We start from the raw sequence: 19,149 nt of genomic DNA on the forward strand, positions 1-19,149 counted from the left end.
TCAATTAATATTTTAAGAGCTGGGACAGTTTTCTCTCTGTACCTGTGTAACCCCTCCTGATTGCAATCTAGTTTTAAAAACCACCCCTTCACAGGTGTTATAAAATGGGCTGGTATATAAGATGACATTTCCTACTAAAAAAGAAATTCAAGAGAAGGAAGAAATACACTGAAAATAGCATGACAGTAAAACGGTGATTTTAATTTCTGCTGTACCTGAATCTTGACAGTGTAATGTTGGGTGGGCTATCCCTTTGAGCTATCAGTTTAAGATTATATTGAATCAAACATCAATTCGAATTTAAAATCCTTGTCTAAAATATTACACTGTGTGTCCTAATGTCAGCATCAATGTTTATCTTTAATTCTAAATTCACATATACATACTTTCAAAGTATAATACACAATGTAACAAATGGCACTTACAAGTTCTGCTGAGTGATCGATGACACAAGTATCGATCATTTTGATTCATTAGTGATAGTTTAAAATGTATATTTGAATCAGATTGGCTGATGTCATAAATCATGTGATTATGCATATTCCAATCAAAAGTGGTTGAAAAATTCACTAGTGTGTGGGTACGTCACAAATTTAAACATTTGCCGAGCTTGACGCTTTGATAACTACAGCGGATCAATCTCGCAATACAAAGCGGAATTAAAGCATATTATCAGTTGACGCTTTGATAAATTGATCCCTGAGACTGTAGTCCCCTTCCATGTTTTCTATATGCCTAGGGTGATTACATAGGTCTGTGAACCCTTGACTTGTTCCCAGTTTGTTTGATTGAGAGCTTGCATTTGTATAGCTGTATTAGGGACCCAGATTTTGGGGGACGTACCTAGGCTTTTCCCATTTGGCCAGATGCGGTAACTAACTCTACCAGTTTTGCTTTTAATCTTAGCTGAGAGCTTGCAAGCGAGTGCTGGACTTTCTCTGTGTGTTTTATACAGTGGGGGGGGGGGGGGGAAGTATTTAGTCAGCCACCAATTGTGCAAGTTCTCCCACTTAAGAAGATGAGAGAGGCCTGTAATTTTCATCATAGGTATACCTCAACTATGAGAGACAAAATGTGGAAACAAATCCAGACAATCACATTGTCTGATTTGTAAATAATTTATTTGCATATTATGGTGGAAAATAAGTATTTGGTCACCTACAAACAAGCAAGATTTCTGGCTCTCACATACCTGTATCTTCTTCTTTAAGAGGCTCCTCTGTCCTCCACTCATTACCTGTATTAATGGCACCTGTTTGAACTTGTTATCAGTATAAAAGACACCTGTCCACAACCTCAAACAGTCACACTCCAAACTCCACTATGGTGAAGACCAAAGAGCTGTCGAAGGACAGCAGAAACAAAATTGTAGACCTGCACCAGGCTGGGAAGACTGAATCTGCAATAGGCAAGCAGCTTGGTGTGAAGAAATCAACTGTGGGAGCAATAATTAGAAAATGGAAGACATACAAGACCACTGATAATCTCCCTCGATCTGGGGCTCCATGCAAGATCTCACTCCGTGGAGTCATAATGATCACAAGAACAGTGAGCAAACATCCCAGAACCACACGGGGGGACCTAGTGAATGACCTGCAGAGAGCTGGACCAACGTAACAAAGGCTACCATCAGTAATACACTACGCTGCCAGGGACTCAGATCCTGCAGTGCCAGACGTGTCCCCCTGCTTAAGCCAGTACATGTCCGGGCCCATCTGAAGTATGCTAGAGAGCATTTGGATGATCCAGAAGCGGAATGGGAGAATGTCATATGGTCAGATGAAACCAAAGTAGAACTTTCTGGTAGAAACACAACTTGTCGTGTTTGGAGGAGAGAGAACACCATACCTACTGTGAAGCATGGGGGTGGCAACATCATGCTTTGGGGCTGTTTCTCTGCAAAGGGAACAGGACGACTGATCCGTGTACATGAAAGAATGAATGGGGCCATGTAGCGTGAGACTTTGAGTGCAAACCTCCTTCCATCAGCAAGGGCATTGAAGATGAAATGTGGCTGGGTCTTTCAGCATGACAATGATCCCAAACACACCACCCGGGCAACGAAGGAGTGGCTTCGTAAGAAGCATTTCAAGGTCCTGGAGTGGCCTAGCCAGTCTCCAGATCTCAACCCCATAGAAAACCTTTGGAGGGAGTTGAAAGTCTGTGTTGCCCAGTGACAGCCCCAAAACATCACTGCTCTAGAGGAGATCTGCATGCAGAAATGGGCCAACATACCAGCAACAGTGTGTGACAACCTTGTGAAGACTTACAAAAAACGTTTGACCTCTGTCATTGCCAACAAAGGATATATAACAAAGTATTGAGATGAACTTTTGATATTGACCAAATACTTATTTTCCACCATAATTTGCAAATAAATTCTTTCCAAATCAGACAATGTGATTGTCTGGATTTGTTTCCACATTTTGTCTCTCAAAGTTGAGGTATACCTATGATGAAAATTACAGGCCTCTCTCATCTTCTTAAGTGGGAGAACTTGCACAATTGGTGGCTGACTAAATACTCCCCCCCCCCCACTGTATATATATATATATATATATATATATATATATATTTATATATATATTTATTTTATGATACAATATTGTGTGTAAAGGGATTGTTTACATTACACCTTCATTGTAGGTGACGATGCTGCTTTGAATATATCGCCAGAAAGAAAACAGTAAAACGCCTCTCTTCGAGACTACCACTAATTTAATATTTCACCGGCAATCTTGATCACGTGATGGATTCCTTTTGAATATATTGCCACAATGTGAATATTTTGATCATTAGGGCCCTAGAGAGATCAATGGAAAATAAACATTTTAGAATCTCTTTGTAAACCTCCTCCCCCACACGCAGATTGATTTTGTCTAAATCTTCTAGTTTTTCTATGACAAAACTAAAATTTTGAGTACAGGTGAGGATACAGCAGGCAAAATCAAATGACAAAATAAAGATAAATTAACTGTTTGTAAACGATTTAATAAAGTATAACGATTTAATAAAGTATAGCAGATATAGTAAAGCAGTGGGGGCACATTAAAGGGAAAGAAATTCAGTACACTGTCCCATTAATTCCATTTTTACTTCTTCCTATGAATGACTGTGACACACACATTCTCATCTATCTCCTTTCTAGTTAACATCTCTCTTTAAAAGGGACATGGAACACACATTTTTTCTTTCATGATTCAGATAGATCGTATCATTTTGAATAGATTTCCAATTGACTTCTATTATCAAATTTGTTTAATTCTCTTGATATAATTTGTTGAAGGAGCAACAATGCACTACTGAGAGCTAACTGAACAGATTTGGTGAGCCAGTTAGCAGCTAGCTCCCAGTAGAGCATTGCTGCTCCTGAGCCTACCTAGCTATGCTTTTCAACAAAGGACACCAAGAGAATGAAGAAAATTAGATAATAGAAGTATAATGGAAAGTTGTTAAAATTGGATGCTCTATCTGAATCATTAGTGTAATTTTAACTATAATGACCCTTTAAGCCTATCTGATTTGCTGAGGCCCAATAGGGAGTTATAAATAAGCTGCTAGAGTAACAATCTCACAGTGTTTAAAGGGACACTGAACCCAATTTTTTTATTTCGTGATTCAGATAGAGCATGCAATTTTTTTTTTTTTTAACATAATTTTTATTGGATTTTACAAGTTATACAACAAATGTACCGGAGAATCTCAAACACATAAATCATTATACAATATACAGTGTACATTATTATTCTATTCCGTCTTTCCCAACCAATAGTTAAACAGTTAGCATTAGACTCATGCCATTGCATAGACGGAAAAGAAGAAAAAAAGAGAAAAAAAAAAAAAGGAGAGAAAAAAAAAAAAAAAAAAAAAGGGGGGGGGGGGGAAGGGGACACCTAACTAATTAATTCCTCTCTCTGCCCTCCTCACCAGCTGCCCATCATCACTAAGTCGGTATTCCTAAAGGGGAATATTAAATGCTCCACTTCAGGGGGTGAAAAAATCTTAATAAACTTTGCCCATTTATCAAAAAGACTTCTTATTTCCTTTTCTGGGTGAAGTGCTGTAGTTTTCTGTTCAATTAAATATTGCTTCCTAAGATAATTTTTAACTTCGGAAATTGAGGGTATTATCGTTTTTTTCCAGTTTTTAAATAATAAATTTCTGGCCGCAAGAATAGTTGCGTTCACTAGTTTAAAGTCTAGACGGTAATTTGTCTTGTCGACCAGAAAGATAACATGGAGCATTGTTATTTTACAGGGGGTAACTTTCACTGTTTTATTTAACCAGTATTCTATTTTGTGCCAAAATTGTGAAATTCTAGGGCAGTCCCATATCATGTGATCCAAATCCGCAGCTTGGAGACTGCACTTAGGGCATTTATTAAAGTTCAAATTATACCATCTGTAACCTCTTTCTGGGGTATAATATATTTGATAGATAAGTTTTAAATGTGATTCTCTCCAGGTCTCAGCGAGGGTTGTTTCCATTGCCATTTGAATTGATCTGGCTATTTGTGAACCACTAAATATGTTAACCTGAGTTCCCCATTTCTGCGCTAATCTCGTTAGATTTTCATCTCCTTTGTAAGAGACGAGACAATTATACCATGGGGTTATTGAGAACAAGCCAGCCTTATTTAGGGATACCCAATTATCCAACATGTCCCACTTCCATTTCCATCTATGTTTATTCATTAATTGCCAGACATAATGCCTGGTTTGTAGGTACATAAAGAATTCCTGATTCTTAAAGTCAAATTCTGCTTTTAGTTCTTCAAAGGATTTAATGTTTCCTGAGTCTTGTTTAAGAAACTGCGAGATTTTTATGAGTCCTTGATTATGCCATCGTTGTAGTATCTGGTCTTGTGTTCCCTCCTGGAATTCTGGATTACCTAGGAAGGTTTGGTATGTTGGTATTTGGATATTTACCTGAATATGAGCACCAAGATCGTGTATACAGTCTTTAGACCTTTTATCCGCTTGGGTATTTGATGAAGAGAAATATGTAAAAGTGAAATTGGTGATAGTGGGTTAATCAAACTCTGATCTAATTCATAGTCAGAAAAATGATTGGATCCAGCTATCCAATCTGTCGCTATTCGGCCCAAAAAGGCTAAATTGTATAGATAGAGATCAGGCAAGGCCATTCCACCTTTTGATTTCGGAAGCGATAGTCTCTTCAAGGAGATTCTAGGTTTCTTAGCTTGCCATAAGAAGTGGCGAAGGGCTGTATTCAACCTTTTGACATCATATATTTTTAAGATAAAAGGTAAACTTTGAAAAAGATATCCTATTTTGGGGAGTAAGATCATTTTGAACAGGGCTATTCGACCTGCAATTGAGAGAGGGAGATTTTGCCAACTCCTCATTTGTTGTATAATTTGCTGTATGATGGGAGTAAAATTTAGTGTATACCAATCCAAAGGGTCTGCTGAGATGTGAACTCCAAGGTATCGGAATGATTTAGTAACTATTTTGAATGGATTATCGGTGAGAGAATCATTTTTTATCCTTAGCCACAACAGCTCTGATTTGGTTCTATTCATTTTATAACCCGAAAATAAGCCAAAGGTCTCAATTATATTTACAAGCTTGGGAATATTTTGAGTGGTGTTCGCTAAATACACCAGCAGATCATCCGCGTATAGAGCTACTAAAGCCTTTTTCTTGCCAATTAAAATCCCCTCAATGTTTTGCCTTATTTTGATAGCAAGGGGCTCTATTGCTAAGTCAAACAATAGAGGGGATAGGGGGCAACCTTGTCTCGTACCTTTGCCTAGTTTAATCTTACCCGATACTTGGCCCTGTATTATCAGATTCGTTGATCCTTGTGTACAGATATTTTTGACTACGTTAAGAAACTTATTTGACAAGCCGAATTTAGTTAATGTGTCAAATAGATAGAGATGATCAACGCTATCGAAGGCCTTTTCAGCATCTATCGCGATTACTGCTGCATCAGGATATGTGGTATGAAAGTTATCCTCGGAGGATTTAAAATGCTCGACTATCGTGAGAAGTTGTCTAATCTTGGCTACTGAACTGCGATTGTTCAAAAACCCGGCTTGGTCTGTATGGATAATCTCGGGTAGACCTTTTTGCAGTCTCCTAGCTAAGATGGATGTAAATATTTTGTAATCGGAGTTCAGTAACGCAATTGGTCTATAAGATTCTCTTTTTTGTGGATTCTTCCCAGGTTTCAATATGAAGATAGTGTGTGATTCTAGGAAGTTAAATGGGATTTGGGCATTCTCTTGAAAGAAGAAATTAAACAGGGTTGTGAGATAAGGCGCTATTACCTCGCTTAGACTTTTGTAAAACTCGTTGGGGATTGCATCTGGTCCTGGTGATTTTTCCAGTTTTAACCCAGATATTGATTGCAATACTTCTGATTCAGAGATTGGTGCATTTAAGTTACTTATAAAGTCAACCTTGCCTTTTTTGATGGGTAGATCAACCCAAAAGCCTTCTTGCACAGCTTTATCTGATGCCGACGGGGCATATATATCTTTATAATAGTGAAAAAATGAATCTAAGATTTCCTCTGTTGTGGTTATGAGGTTATTTCCGACCTGTAGGCTTTCAATCAAGTTTGATTGTCTAGAATTCTTTACTAGACTTGAAAGCATTTTACCAGCTTTATTTCCATATTTATACAGCTTAGATTGATATTTTAATTCAGATTGTATTGTTTGTGTAGTGAGAAAGGTATTGCGTTCCTTTTTTACTCTAATGTATTTGTTCCAGTTACCTTTGCTAGAAATGCTCAAATAAGTATTGTATGCATTGATGACTGAGGCTACAAGTTGACTTTCTTTTTGTTTAGATTCTCGAGTTAATTTAGCTGTGTATGCTATGATTTCTCCCCTTAAGACCGCTTTAGCTGTCTCCCATAGGATCGCGGGATTGGATACTGAGCCTTCGTTTAGTCTGAAGAATTCCTGTAATCTAGATTTTAGCCAATCTCTAAATTTTATATTGTTACTTAAATATTTGGGGTAAAAAAAACGTGAGGCTACTGAGTGTTTCCTATGGGTTGGAATATCCAGCGCTATTGGAGCGTGGTCCGATATGCAAATTTCTGCAATGGTGGCTTTTGAGCCGGCTTGGACACATTGATCATTTATTAATATGAGATCTATTCTGGAGAGGCTTTTAGTAGCCCTTGAATGACAAGTGAATGCCTTAGTATGAGGATTTTGTGTCCTCCAGATGTCTCTTACTGCTAGAGTAAGATATAGATTTTTGAATAATTTCATTTCAAGGTTGTCTTTTTTTGTTTTTCTAAGTTTACCTTTATATCTGTATCTATCCGAAGAGAAACATGGGGCCATATTGAAATCGCCTGCTAGGATTAATTGACCCTCGCTGACCTGAAGAATTTGAGCTTGAAGCGTGTCCCAGAAGTGGTAATCAATAATGTTCGGAGCATAGAGATTACAGATGGTATATGTTGAGCCCTGAGATTTTATTTTTATGATCACATATCTACTATGCGGATCGATTATGGTAAGTAATTTTTCATACATTAATCTCTTTCCCAGGAGAATCGCAACTCCTTTTTTTCTATCAGGTGATGGCGCCGCTATTACCTCAGCAATCCAGGAGTTCTTTAATTTTGTGGATTCCTCTGTGTTTAAGTGCGTCTCCTGTAGGAGTGCTATAGTGGTGTTTAATTTCTGTAAATGGGATAGGATAGTTTTACGTTTAATCGGGGCAGTTATGCCCCCTATATTCCATGATGTGATTCTAATCATGTACTTCCTATACTAACATGGGGAAGTGACCTTAACATTTGAGAGAGGGATAAGTTTGTTCTAGGTGTGCATGAGGTTTGAGGAGGGAAGAGAGAGGAAAGGAGAGAAAAAAAAAAAAAAATTTAGATTGTAAGTCTTTATGTAGGGAATAAGATAACATTTTTGATTCTAAAATAAGTAGATCAAACTTCCTATCACTACTGTTTAAAGCCAAATTCTTCTAGCTTTTTTACTGCTTCCTCAACAGAGTCAAAAAAATATATTTGTTGATTATAAGTTAACTTAAGTCTTGCAGGGTAAACAACGGTTGCTTGCCAACCTTCTTTAATAAGTTTCCCGCACAGCGGGGTAAGTTCTCTCCTTTTCCTGGAGTTCTCTATTGAGAAGTCCTGGAAAAGGAGGATCCTGTTGCCTTCATGTATAATTGGTTGATTTTGTCTGAAGTGCTGTAAATACATTACTTTATCTTGAAAATTTAGGAACCTTGAAATAATTGGTCTAGGCCTATTTGAATTGGGTACATTATCTGGAGGTCTCCCGATCCGATGCACTCTCTCTATAGTAAAAGGTGGTTGATTTGGGGGAATTTTTAGTAATGAAGGTAATGTTTCGATCATAAATTTCATTAGGTCTTCCTGTTTACCGGGATCGGGGACACCAATAATCCTCAGATTATTTCTCCTAGATCTATTTTCTAGGTCGTCTATTTTTGTTTGGAGTTTTTTAATCTCATCTTGGTTGTTTTCTATCAGGGGTATGTAACTGTTTGTTGTGTCTTCAATGTCAGAGACACGTTGCTCAACTTCCTGAAGCCTGGTAGAAAATTGTCTAATTTCTGCTGTGAGAGATGCTAGATCTTGTTTAATCTCACTCCTTAAAAACTCAAATTTTGGTGAGATAGCTTCTAATATATTAGCTACCAATTCTTGGTTATCTTGCGATGCTACATTTTTCTGGGATTTTTGTGGTGTACCTTCATTGGTGTTTTCAGTCAGAGTTTCTGATTGGTTCTTGTTTCTACGATCTTTATTCTTGGTCGTCATGCCTGGATTATGTTTGGGGGTGACAAATTTATCCATTAAGTGGGGGAGGAAGTGAAGAGGGGAAAAAAACAGTGCCTAGGTGCACAAATTGTACACCCATGTGTGGGGTGACTGGGGTGAAAAAATTAGGTGTGGAGGGAAAGTGAGGTGGGGTTATTACATGAAGTGAACTCCAAGTGCGAGTGAAAGTGCTCATACAAAAAAAAAAAAAAAAAGGGTGGTTGATTAGTGAATATGACCAGGAAATGGCGATTAGAATATGTAGTTCTGAGAACCAATGTTTAAACGATATGCACCCCTCTTAAACCTCAACGTGTCTCAGCTATTTTGGTAGATGAGCCCAATAACTAAAAGAAAACCCTGTTGTCTCTATTTATAATTAAAGAGATCCCTCAAGAGAAATTCTTTTGCTCACATTTATGGGATGGGATGGTAAATTGATATGCAAATCCCTATATGTATTTATTTAAGTGGGCTCCCCTTTAAGAGGGCCTGTGATTTCTTAATGTCTATTAAACCAAGTTTTTGGTATCGCCCTCAACTCCCAATACAGTTTTTAAGCCATCATTCCTATTGGGTTGCCCTCTATTCTGAACACAATGTAGTGCTTAATTTGGGACCTTTGCTGGCCCTTTAAGAGCTTAGTTAGCTGTTCTCAAAGGAGATGGATTTCACAGTAAATGAGGGAAAACAGAAGAGATATATAACACTTATAATAAAACACAGATGATATATATATGCCCCAAGTATTTAAACAAACAAGGGGAACATGGTGTATGTCCTTATAGATGAAGAAGGATAAGTCCCGTTTGCCTGGGGGAGAAAATCAAGTTAGGTTTTATGAGCTTGTGTGTTTTATTAAGTATACAGGTTATTTCACACCATCTATTCACAAAACTGTTTCTTCTTGGGCTTGTCTTCCCTTCTTTCTTTTGTTCCCTCTTCACTCTTGTCTTGACCCACTGAGGTCTTCTCACTCCTTCCCCTTCTTCCCTCAGCTCTTTCCTTGTCACCTCTCTTTCTACAGGTCTGTTTTTATAGCAGACCCCCTTACAGATTGGGGGGTAGTTTAGTCAATGAGTCACAGGTAGCTTAATCGTAGGTAGGGTTTTTTATCTGACCCCAGGTTTATTATTTCTTAATCTAAGAATGCCTTTTGAAATCTATAATCGTCCCCCTTCAGACTGATTAAAGCCGATGGCTCACACTCACCCCCTTAATATGCAGGCTTCCAGGCTTGAATCATTCCAGTCAGGGATCAGTGAAAAGGCCAACAGGAAGCCTCAAGTCCGGACCTTATCCAGGATCTCCCATATTCTCACGCTTAGTATTCGGAGCCTTCCATCTGACCTCACCGCTGTAGGAAAGGAATCTCCAGTTGCTCTCCTCTCCCAGCGTTACTGACCTCCACAGCAGTATCTCCTCGTAGCTCCGGTGAGATAGCGAAACAGTTGGAGAGGAGGGGCGAATCAACAGGAGCAAACTTCAGCCAGATACTGTATCGAATGATTCCCCGCTCGCAACATCGGTGGGCGGGGGGAACAGAGACCAAGCTCCAGGCACCAACCAGGCGCAGGTTGCCAGCAGAAGTGGCGGTCCGAATTATCTGTGGGATCCACTGCAAGCACGTAGGCTCCCCTTCGCATCCACGCTGGGACCAGTTCAGTCCAGTGGAGGGTACAATTCAGGTCAGTAGCTCCTCGTGTGTTAGTAGAGTAGCTCGCTCCCCGCTCGCAGCACCGGTGGGCGGGGAGCGCAGATCCAGTGTTCAAGGTACAAGCAAGCAACACCTGGCCACTCTGTCCATAAGCATGCAGCGGTATTCAAGTCTATGAGGGGGGTGAGTGACACAGCTGGCAGTAATCTGTAACCAGTAAGTAGCGAAAGGGTGTTTGAGGCAAAAAAGTTCACAGGATCGGGTCTAGTGGTGGACCTTTCTACAGATTTTTCGTGCCTAAAAAGGGAACCTGGGGGATCCACCTTTTGTCCCAGGCTCCGGGCATAAAGTTCTACTTAGCGCTGTATTGTATTTGCGCTATAGGAAGAGTCACCAGTTTTTAAAATATCAGGGGTGTCTGCAGCTAATTCCTCCCTGCTAATGAGTAGGAATTCCTGGCGCGGATAGCCGCCACTTAGGGTAGCTGCAGGAGTGCAAAAGTCTGCTGCTTGTGCACCGGCTTGTGCACAGGCTCCTCCTCTTCCTCCAGGGAATGCTCTAGAGCATGCAATTTTAAGCAACTTTCTAATTTATTGCTATTATCAAATTTTCTTCATTCTCTTGGTATCTTTATTTGAAATGAAAGAATGTAAGTTTAGATGCTGGCCCATTTTTGGTGAACAAACTGGGTTGTTCTTTCTGATTGGTGGATAAATTCATCCACTAATAAAAAAGTGCTGTCCAGAGGTCTGAAACAAAAAAAAAGCTTAGATGCCTTCTTTTTCAAATAAAGATAGCAAGAGAACAAAGAAAAATTGATAATAGGAGTAAATTACAAAGTTGCTTAAAATTGCATGCTCTATCTGAATCACAAAAGAAAAATATTGGGTTCAGTGTCCCTTTAACCGATCCCCCTTCAGGATGAGAACAGGTCACCATGCAGATCTCTGCTTGCGTGTGCATGACAACCCATTCTTGTTCTGTGGGATCGGCAAAAGTTACATGTGAGTGCCAGTGATGTCACCTTAAATGTGCGTGGTGATGTAACCCAGGGAGTGGAACAAGGAAGTGGCAGGCAGTGAAGGGAATTGGATGGGGGAGGTTGTTCAAACCATCAATATCAGCTTCCTTTACTAGCCACAGACCACTCATATGAAAGAGAATCGCCTGCTTTTTAAAATAATTGTGGTCATTTCGGGGGCCACACATCCCAAACATTAAAAAAGTAAAAACACAATATACAGGGTTTTTCAGGGGGATAAGACTATTGGTTTAATAAAAACAAGTCCATCTCTTACATAAATATATTAATTTTGTCTGCATAGCCAGGTTATCACTGTGGTAACAGTCATCACCTTAAAAAAAAAGCATGTCTTTATTTCTATACTGGCACAAAGGGACCCCTCTAGTTTATATTATAACCCCCAAAAGCACCCACCTTTTAGTATCCAAGCCGTGAGTTGAAATCAGTTCAGGGTAGGAATTGACACTGTCTGATTTTCCAAGGTATCAGATTGTAGAGGTCAGATATCACTTCTGAAACCAAGCTTTGTGAGACCAGTTAGGGAGAAAAAACACAATTACCATTGGTTTGTCCTCCTCACTTATTTTATTTTCCTCACTTATTTTCCTTACAACTCGCGGAATCACAGATCTAGGGGAAAACACATAAACAAGATGAAAATTCCATGAAACTGAAAGAGCACCCAGAATATCTGGACGATCCTGCCATCTAAGAGATGTAAACTTTTCCACTTTCCTGTTGATTCTTAAAGCCATCAGATCTTAATAAGAGCATCTGAAAAGTTTTTTTTTTCTGACCGGGACCAATCCTTTTTTTGTGACTGGAGACCTGCTTAGAAATTATGAGTATGCTGGGATCAAATGATAAACAAATATTCTTTTAAAATCTTTCCTAGAAGCTTTAGTTGCTGCATGGTATGCTGTATAATAATGTGTGCAAAATATATGCTAATGAGTATGGCTGGCTATTTGTTTTCAAGAAAGATGGCAACTCTATGTTTAATGTCCCTCTAAAGCATATTAAACAAAACATTGTACTACATTGTACGGCGACCATGCTTTGGTAGGTTTGCCACCTGTCCAGAAATTACATGAACAGTTACGGTTTTCATTTGGGTGTCCAGGTTTGAAGCTGAGTCAGGGTTTGGTAGGAAATAGAGACAGTCAAAACGTTGACACTGTACATTTGCAACAGACTGCACATACGTACAATTATTCTGCTCTTGCATGTTTGTATTTGTGTTGGGAGTGTGTTTGTGTGTGCCTTTTTGTGTGTGTGTGTTTCTTTGTTTGTCAGTGTCTTTCTGTTTGTGTGAGTGTGTGTGTGAGCGAGTGCGTGTTACTGTGAATATCTATGTGCGAGTTTGTGTTTATGTGCTATTATACATAGTGATTACTCTGCCTAAAATGTTTTGTTCTGCGTAAGAGTGTTTGGCATGAACTAAAGGTGGCAACCCTATGCTCTAGGTGTAGGGTTGCCAGGTATGTGGTATTTTTACAGCCAGCTGCCTGGTAAAATTTGCAGAGAAAAACTGGACATTTAAATGTCAGTTTTTTTAGCAGAACTCTGCTTTTAAAAAGTTCTCTGCATTAACATCCACTTCCCTTTTAATTCAGGGAAAGTTGATATCAGCAAACGCCATCTTTTCAATAGTCCTCTGCTTGGGTATAACAGCAGGTGGCTATGATCTGTCCCCCTCCCCTTTCAGAAACCTGTTAGAGTTCTGTGAGGGCGGGGCTTCATCTATAGCTCAGAGGAGTCTGTGACCGTGTGTGCTTTTCAGCAGAGCAGATTTTTGACCTACACACAGTCAAAGATAGATATTTAACAGTCCATGATCTGCTTATGTGAGCTGTATAATATCCATTGTGTTTTCACTTTGATAAAATAAACTGTTGAACCCCTTCACTGCTTGAGTGGGCTGTAAACGGTGTGTTTTATATGTTTTAAATTTTATTTTGTAAATGCCCTGTTTTTCTTTATTGTGTTCACTTTGTTCTTTATATGTGTTTGTGTGTGTGTATATATATATATATATATACCCCATGTGTGTGTGTGTGTGTATATATATATATATATATATACCCCATGTGTGTGTGTGTGTATATATATATATATATACCCCATGTGTGTGTGTGTGTATATATATATATATATATATATGTATATATATATATATATATACCCCATGTGTGTGTGTGTATATATATATATATACATATACAGACACACACTTGGGGTGTATATATATATATATACATATACAGACACACACTTGGGGTGTATATATATATATATACATATACAGACACACACTTGGGGTATATATATATATATATATATATATACAATGTAAAAAAAATCACTTTTCACCTCCACCCAATTTATTTTTTGTATTACTGGTATTATTGTGGAGGACACCTGGCAACCCTAGTATCTGGGTGTAGGAAATAGGGTTTCTAAATGATTTTGGGGAGGAATTATATGACCCCCACCTACCGCTGTGCCCAGTAACCTAAAGATTTCCAGTACTTTTGTGGAGGACAGTGCAACCCTAGTAACAAATAATAGTGCTATCTAAATATTTTTTTTTACCACAGTGTCAGCTCTCCAGTTTATCCAACATGAGGAAGTATTTTTTATTTTAAATCACATTCACTAGTACTACCGTCCATCCCATTGAACAGAGAGCTACCTGGTCAAAAATCCATGGCGCTAGCATAACAGGGCAGTATTTTAGTTTTAACTCTTTTTTTTTTTTTTACTAGTTAAAAACAGTTCCTACTAGAAACAACATGCTCTAGATTTGATGTGAGACTATGATTAAACGCAGATAGAGAAATGTAATATAAAATATGAGCCCCTCAGAAGAAACTGGTAGAGACCAATTCATAGTTCTAAAAAAATCAAGATGAATTATAAGGTACAATAAAAGAACTACTGCATTCTAGGGCGCGGGGCGAGTTGTTTAGGTAACGTCATCATCAGCAGTTCCGCATTCGCTAGGTTGCTTCTGCGCAATGACGTCATCAAAGCGGATCGCGTGTAGTGTCTGTCCCAGGCGGAAGGTGACAGAACTTCTCCTCAGAGTGGCGTGTTGGTAAACGAACAACGAAATGTCCTCTGCCATGATCCGTGCTGTGGCCGGGGGCGATGAGAGCAGCGACAGTGACGACGACTGGTACAAGGGCGAAATTAGAGTTGATGTCAAGGTAAATTATCTTTTTCACTTCCAGGGAAGGAGGAGTTTTGTGTGTTGCACGTGAAAAGTTAGGACAGTGTGCTGAGCTGTCTGTGTGTACCTTTGCCACTGCAGTGTTTTCATCACTGTCAAAGAATGCTAGAAGATTAAGGTAATATGTGTACTACTGCAATAGCATGATAGGATGTAGTACTGCCAGATAGTTTTAGGAGATGGCAGTGGTATGTTGAGCACTGCCAGAGAAAGCTAGGAGATGGCAGTGGTATGCTCAGCACTGCCAGAGAAAGCTAGGTGATGGCAGTGGTATGTTCAGCACTGCCAGAGAAAGCTAGGTGATGGCAGTGGTATGTCCAGCACTGCCAGATAATGCTAGGAGATGGCAGTAGAATGTCCAGCACTGCCAGAACATGCTAGGAGGTGGCAGTAGTGTGTTCAGTACTGCCAGAGAATACTAGGAGATGGCAGTAGAATGGCCAACATTGCCAGAGAATGCTAGGAGATGGCAGTAGTATGGTCAGCACTGCCAGAGAATGCTAGAAGGTGGCAGTAGTATGGTCAGCACTGCCAGAGAATGCTAGAAGGTGGCAGTAGTATGGTCAGCACTGCTAGAGAATGCTAGAAGGTGGCAGTAGTATTGTCAGCACTGCCAGAGAATGCTAGGAGGTGGCAGTAGTATGGTCAGCACTGCCAGAGAATGCAAGGAGGTGGCAGTAGTATGGTCAGCACTGCCAGAGAATGGTAGGGGGTGGCAGTAGTATGGTCAGCACTGACAGAGAATGCTAGGAGGTGGCAGTAGTATGTTCAGCACTGCCAGTATATGCTAGGAGGTGGCAGTAGTATGGTCAGCACTGCCAGAGAAAGCTAGGAGGTGGCAGTAGTATGGTCAGCACTGCCAGAGAATGCTAGGAGGTGGCAGTAGTATGGTCAGCACTGCCAGAGAATGCTAGGAGGTGGCAGTAATATGGTCAGCACTGCCAGAGAATGCTAGGAGGTGGCAGTAATATGGTCAGCACTGCCAGAGAATGCTAGGAGGTGGCAGTAGTATGGTCAGCACTGCCAGAGAATGCTAGGAGGTGGCAGTAGTATGTTCAGCACTGCCAGAGAATGCTAGGAGGTGGCAGTAGTATGTTCAGCACTGCCAGTATATGCCAGGAGATAGAGGTACTATGTGCTCTGCCGCCAGAGAATGCCAGGAGATGGAGGTGTTTTGTGCGACTTGAGAATGCCATGGGATGGAGATAATATATGCGGCACTGCCAGGGAATGGCAGGAGATGGGGGTGCTATGTGTGGCACTGTCAGGGAATGGCAGGAGATGGCGGTGCTATGTGCGGCACTATGTGCGGCACTGCCGGGGAATGGCAGGAGATGGCGGTGCTATGTGCGGCAGTGCCGGGGAGTGCCAGGAGATGGCGGTGCTATGTGCGGCAGTGCCGGGGAGTGCCAGGAGATGGCGGTGCTATGTGCGGCACTGCCGGGGAATGCCAGGAGATGGCGGTGCTATGTGCGGCACTGCCGGGGAATGCCAGGAGATGGCGGTGCTATGTGCGGCACTGCCGGGGAATGCCAGGAGATGGCGGTGCTATGTGCGGCACTGCCGGGGAATGCCAGGAGATGACGGTGCTATGTGCGGCACTGCCGGGGAATGCCAGGAGATGGCGGTGCTACGTGTTGCAATGTCAGGGAATGCCAGGAGATTGGGGTGTTATGTGCAGAACTGTCAAGGAATGCAAGGAGATGTGATGGAGTTGCTATGTGAAGTTCTACCAGAGATATTGGTAATCTGAGAAACTGGCATACTTTTTGGTATACTAATAGTTCTCAAAATGAAGTATTGTCCACATTCATTTTTTTTGTCCTTTTAAAGGGATATAAATGAAAAAAGAAAAAGATGTAATGTGTTAGACAATTTTATTATTGTACTGTTGCTTGTGTATAACTAACCCTTGCTTTCACAGTGCAAGTTTTTGTATTTGTGAATTAAAAACTGCTCATAGCGGCTGATAACCTGGGTCTAATCAGTCTTATACAACATATTAACCAGCACTTTCTGGAATTTAACTCTATGTATTTAGTGACTTTCAAATATGTACAGTAGAGGTCAAACCCTGCATTAGAGGTGGGAGAGAGCTCTCAGGTGTTGCAATTATAAGCAGTACATTGCCAGTTTAAATTGTTCTCCAGTAACTGAGATATCTTTTAATTTCATTTTTATTTTGAATGTTATTGGCTAGTATCTCCATTGCCCAGGCAATCCAATATAGGAGAGAGGGGACAACCCGGGGGGTTCCATTTTTAATATGGTAAATAGATTGGAAAGAGTATAGTTTATGGAAATTTAAGCTGTGGGGTGCAGTACAAGCAGCAAATTATTTCTATCATGTCCGGTTCAAACCAAGGTCAGTAACGCATTGATACAGAGAGAAACTGCAGGGGTCTTTCTGGTTTGAAAATACTCTGTATATAATGTTTTTTCTGGACTGTGTTTATGACGATATTCTGAGTTACAGTATGTATGTGTGTGTATGTATATGTATGTGTGTGTATATGTATATATATATATATATATATATATATATATATATATATATATATATATATATATATATATATTTATTAATTAGAAGCAGCATGTGAAAGAGGATCCGGTGTATATCCCAGTAGTTTCCACAGCAGCAAAACAGCCAGCATCAGAGGGTAAATCAATCACCATTTATTGAAATAAATACATAACGTTTCGGCCCCAGCAAGGAGGCCTTGGTCACATGAAGATAGGTCACCCCAGACAAGCATAACCCATAAGTGCTACTTAAATACTATACAGTAATCAAACATAACCTGATACCAGCCTTGAAAAAAACGCCAAGCTTGCAAGCCGAGAACAGCTGTGTGTACTAAGTGTGAACCGCATTACGGTAACTAGGATGCAACCAACTGCTTTGACATGCATAAAGTGCGTACGCGCAAAGCGTCATCAGGAGTAAGTGACATCATCACGTCACGCTGCGTGCACAGTGCTCATGCGTGAGGCCAGAACGGACAATTTTAGGCAGTGTATCAGCGTGAAATCAACACAGGTAACAGTGTCAGGGGGCAGTATCCAAAGTGCGCATAGACAGACAATGAAAATCAAGTGTCGTATAAATGTCAAACTGCACACTGGTGGGTGTATACATCCCCATTCAAAAACTTGGATCTGCGCCCCGAGCAAAGTTATCTCACAAAATAAAAACAAGTGAATATAAAAACATATATATGTACAAGGTGCTACAAAGAATAGGTAGAGAGGCAAATATATATGATCTCATATAGATATAGATATAGATATAGATATAGATATAGATATATATATATATATATATATATATATATATATATATAGATATAAGTTCATGATGAGAGGAAGCTCACAGTCATTTATAGAAACAGCTGTAGTCAATGGTCATGGTTAAGCCTTTAGGTGTCATAGTTCCTAAACGATGTATCCAACGTGACTCAAGCTGTAGGCGGGTCTTCGCCCTATCGCCGCAACGTCTGGATTTGGGAACATGATCGATCAGGATCGTTCTTAATGAGGAGATTGCATGTCCAGCCTGCTGGAAATGCCGTGCGACCGGTTGGTCTGAAGACCCTTTATCAAGGGCTATCCTGATGGCTGTTTTGTGATTAGCCAGCCTTTCCCTAGGTGGTGATCGTTTTGCTAACATAGTATAAGGAACACGGGCACACTATCACATAATCCGAAGTACAGTTTAACCTGTGTTGTATTGTAAACATTTTATTTGTATGTGGGTGATGGAATTTATTTCTCACGATCATCCCATTGCAAGTAACACAGTTGCCACACCGGTAGCACCCATTCTTCTTTTTTGGTAGCCAGGTGTCCTTCTGGTAGCTCTGTATCGGATCAGTCCGAACCAGAAGGTCCCGCAAATTCTGGGCCCTCTTATACACCATTCTTGGCGGTGGTAGCCCATCAAATGGGAGAGTGGCATCCATGGAGACCAATGGCCAGTGTTGTTCAATCACCTTCTTCACCTTGTGAGAAGCAGATGTAAATGTGGTGATAAAGTTGAGCCGTGTGTCTGTTTTCTTCGGTTGTTTGTTGCAAAGTGAGTGCTGATTGAGTGTTTGTGCTCTTTCACTCTGACCCTCAATAAGATGTTCCGGATAGCCTCTATCCATAAACTTTTGTGCCGTCACTTCCAGTTGCCTTTTCTTGTGAGCCTCCTCGGTGTTGTTCTTGACCACACGTAGGAGCTGAGAGGAACTAACTCCAGATTTTTGGTAACTAGGATAGTAGCTGTTATAGTGTAGTGTAGAATTTTGGTGTGGTGTGGAGGGGTGATGTGGACACACTAATGTCTTGGTTTGATAACCTTAACATTTTAAACTCTACGGTCAGATTCAAGATTGAGACAAATATTGAAAGAATACATTTTCTTGATCTGGAAATTTTCAAAAAAAC

Source organism: Bombina bombina, chromosome 6 (assembly GCF_027579735.1).
Source record: "Bombina bombina isolate aBomBom1 chromosome 6, aBomBom1.pri, whole genome shotgun sequence".
Lineage (NCBI taxonomy): Eukaryota > Metazoa > Chordata > Amphibia > Anura > Bombinatoridae > Bombina > Bombina bombina.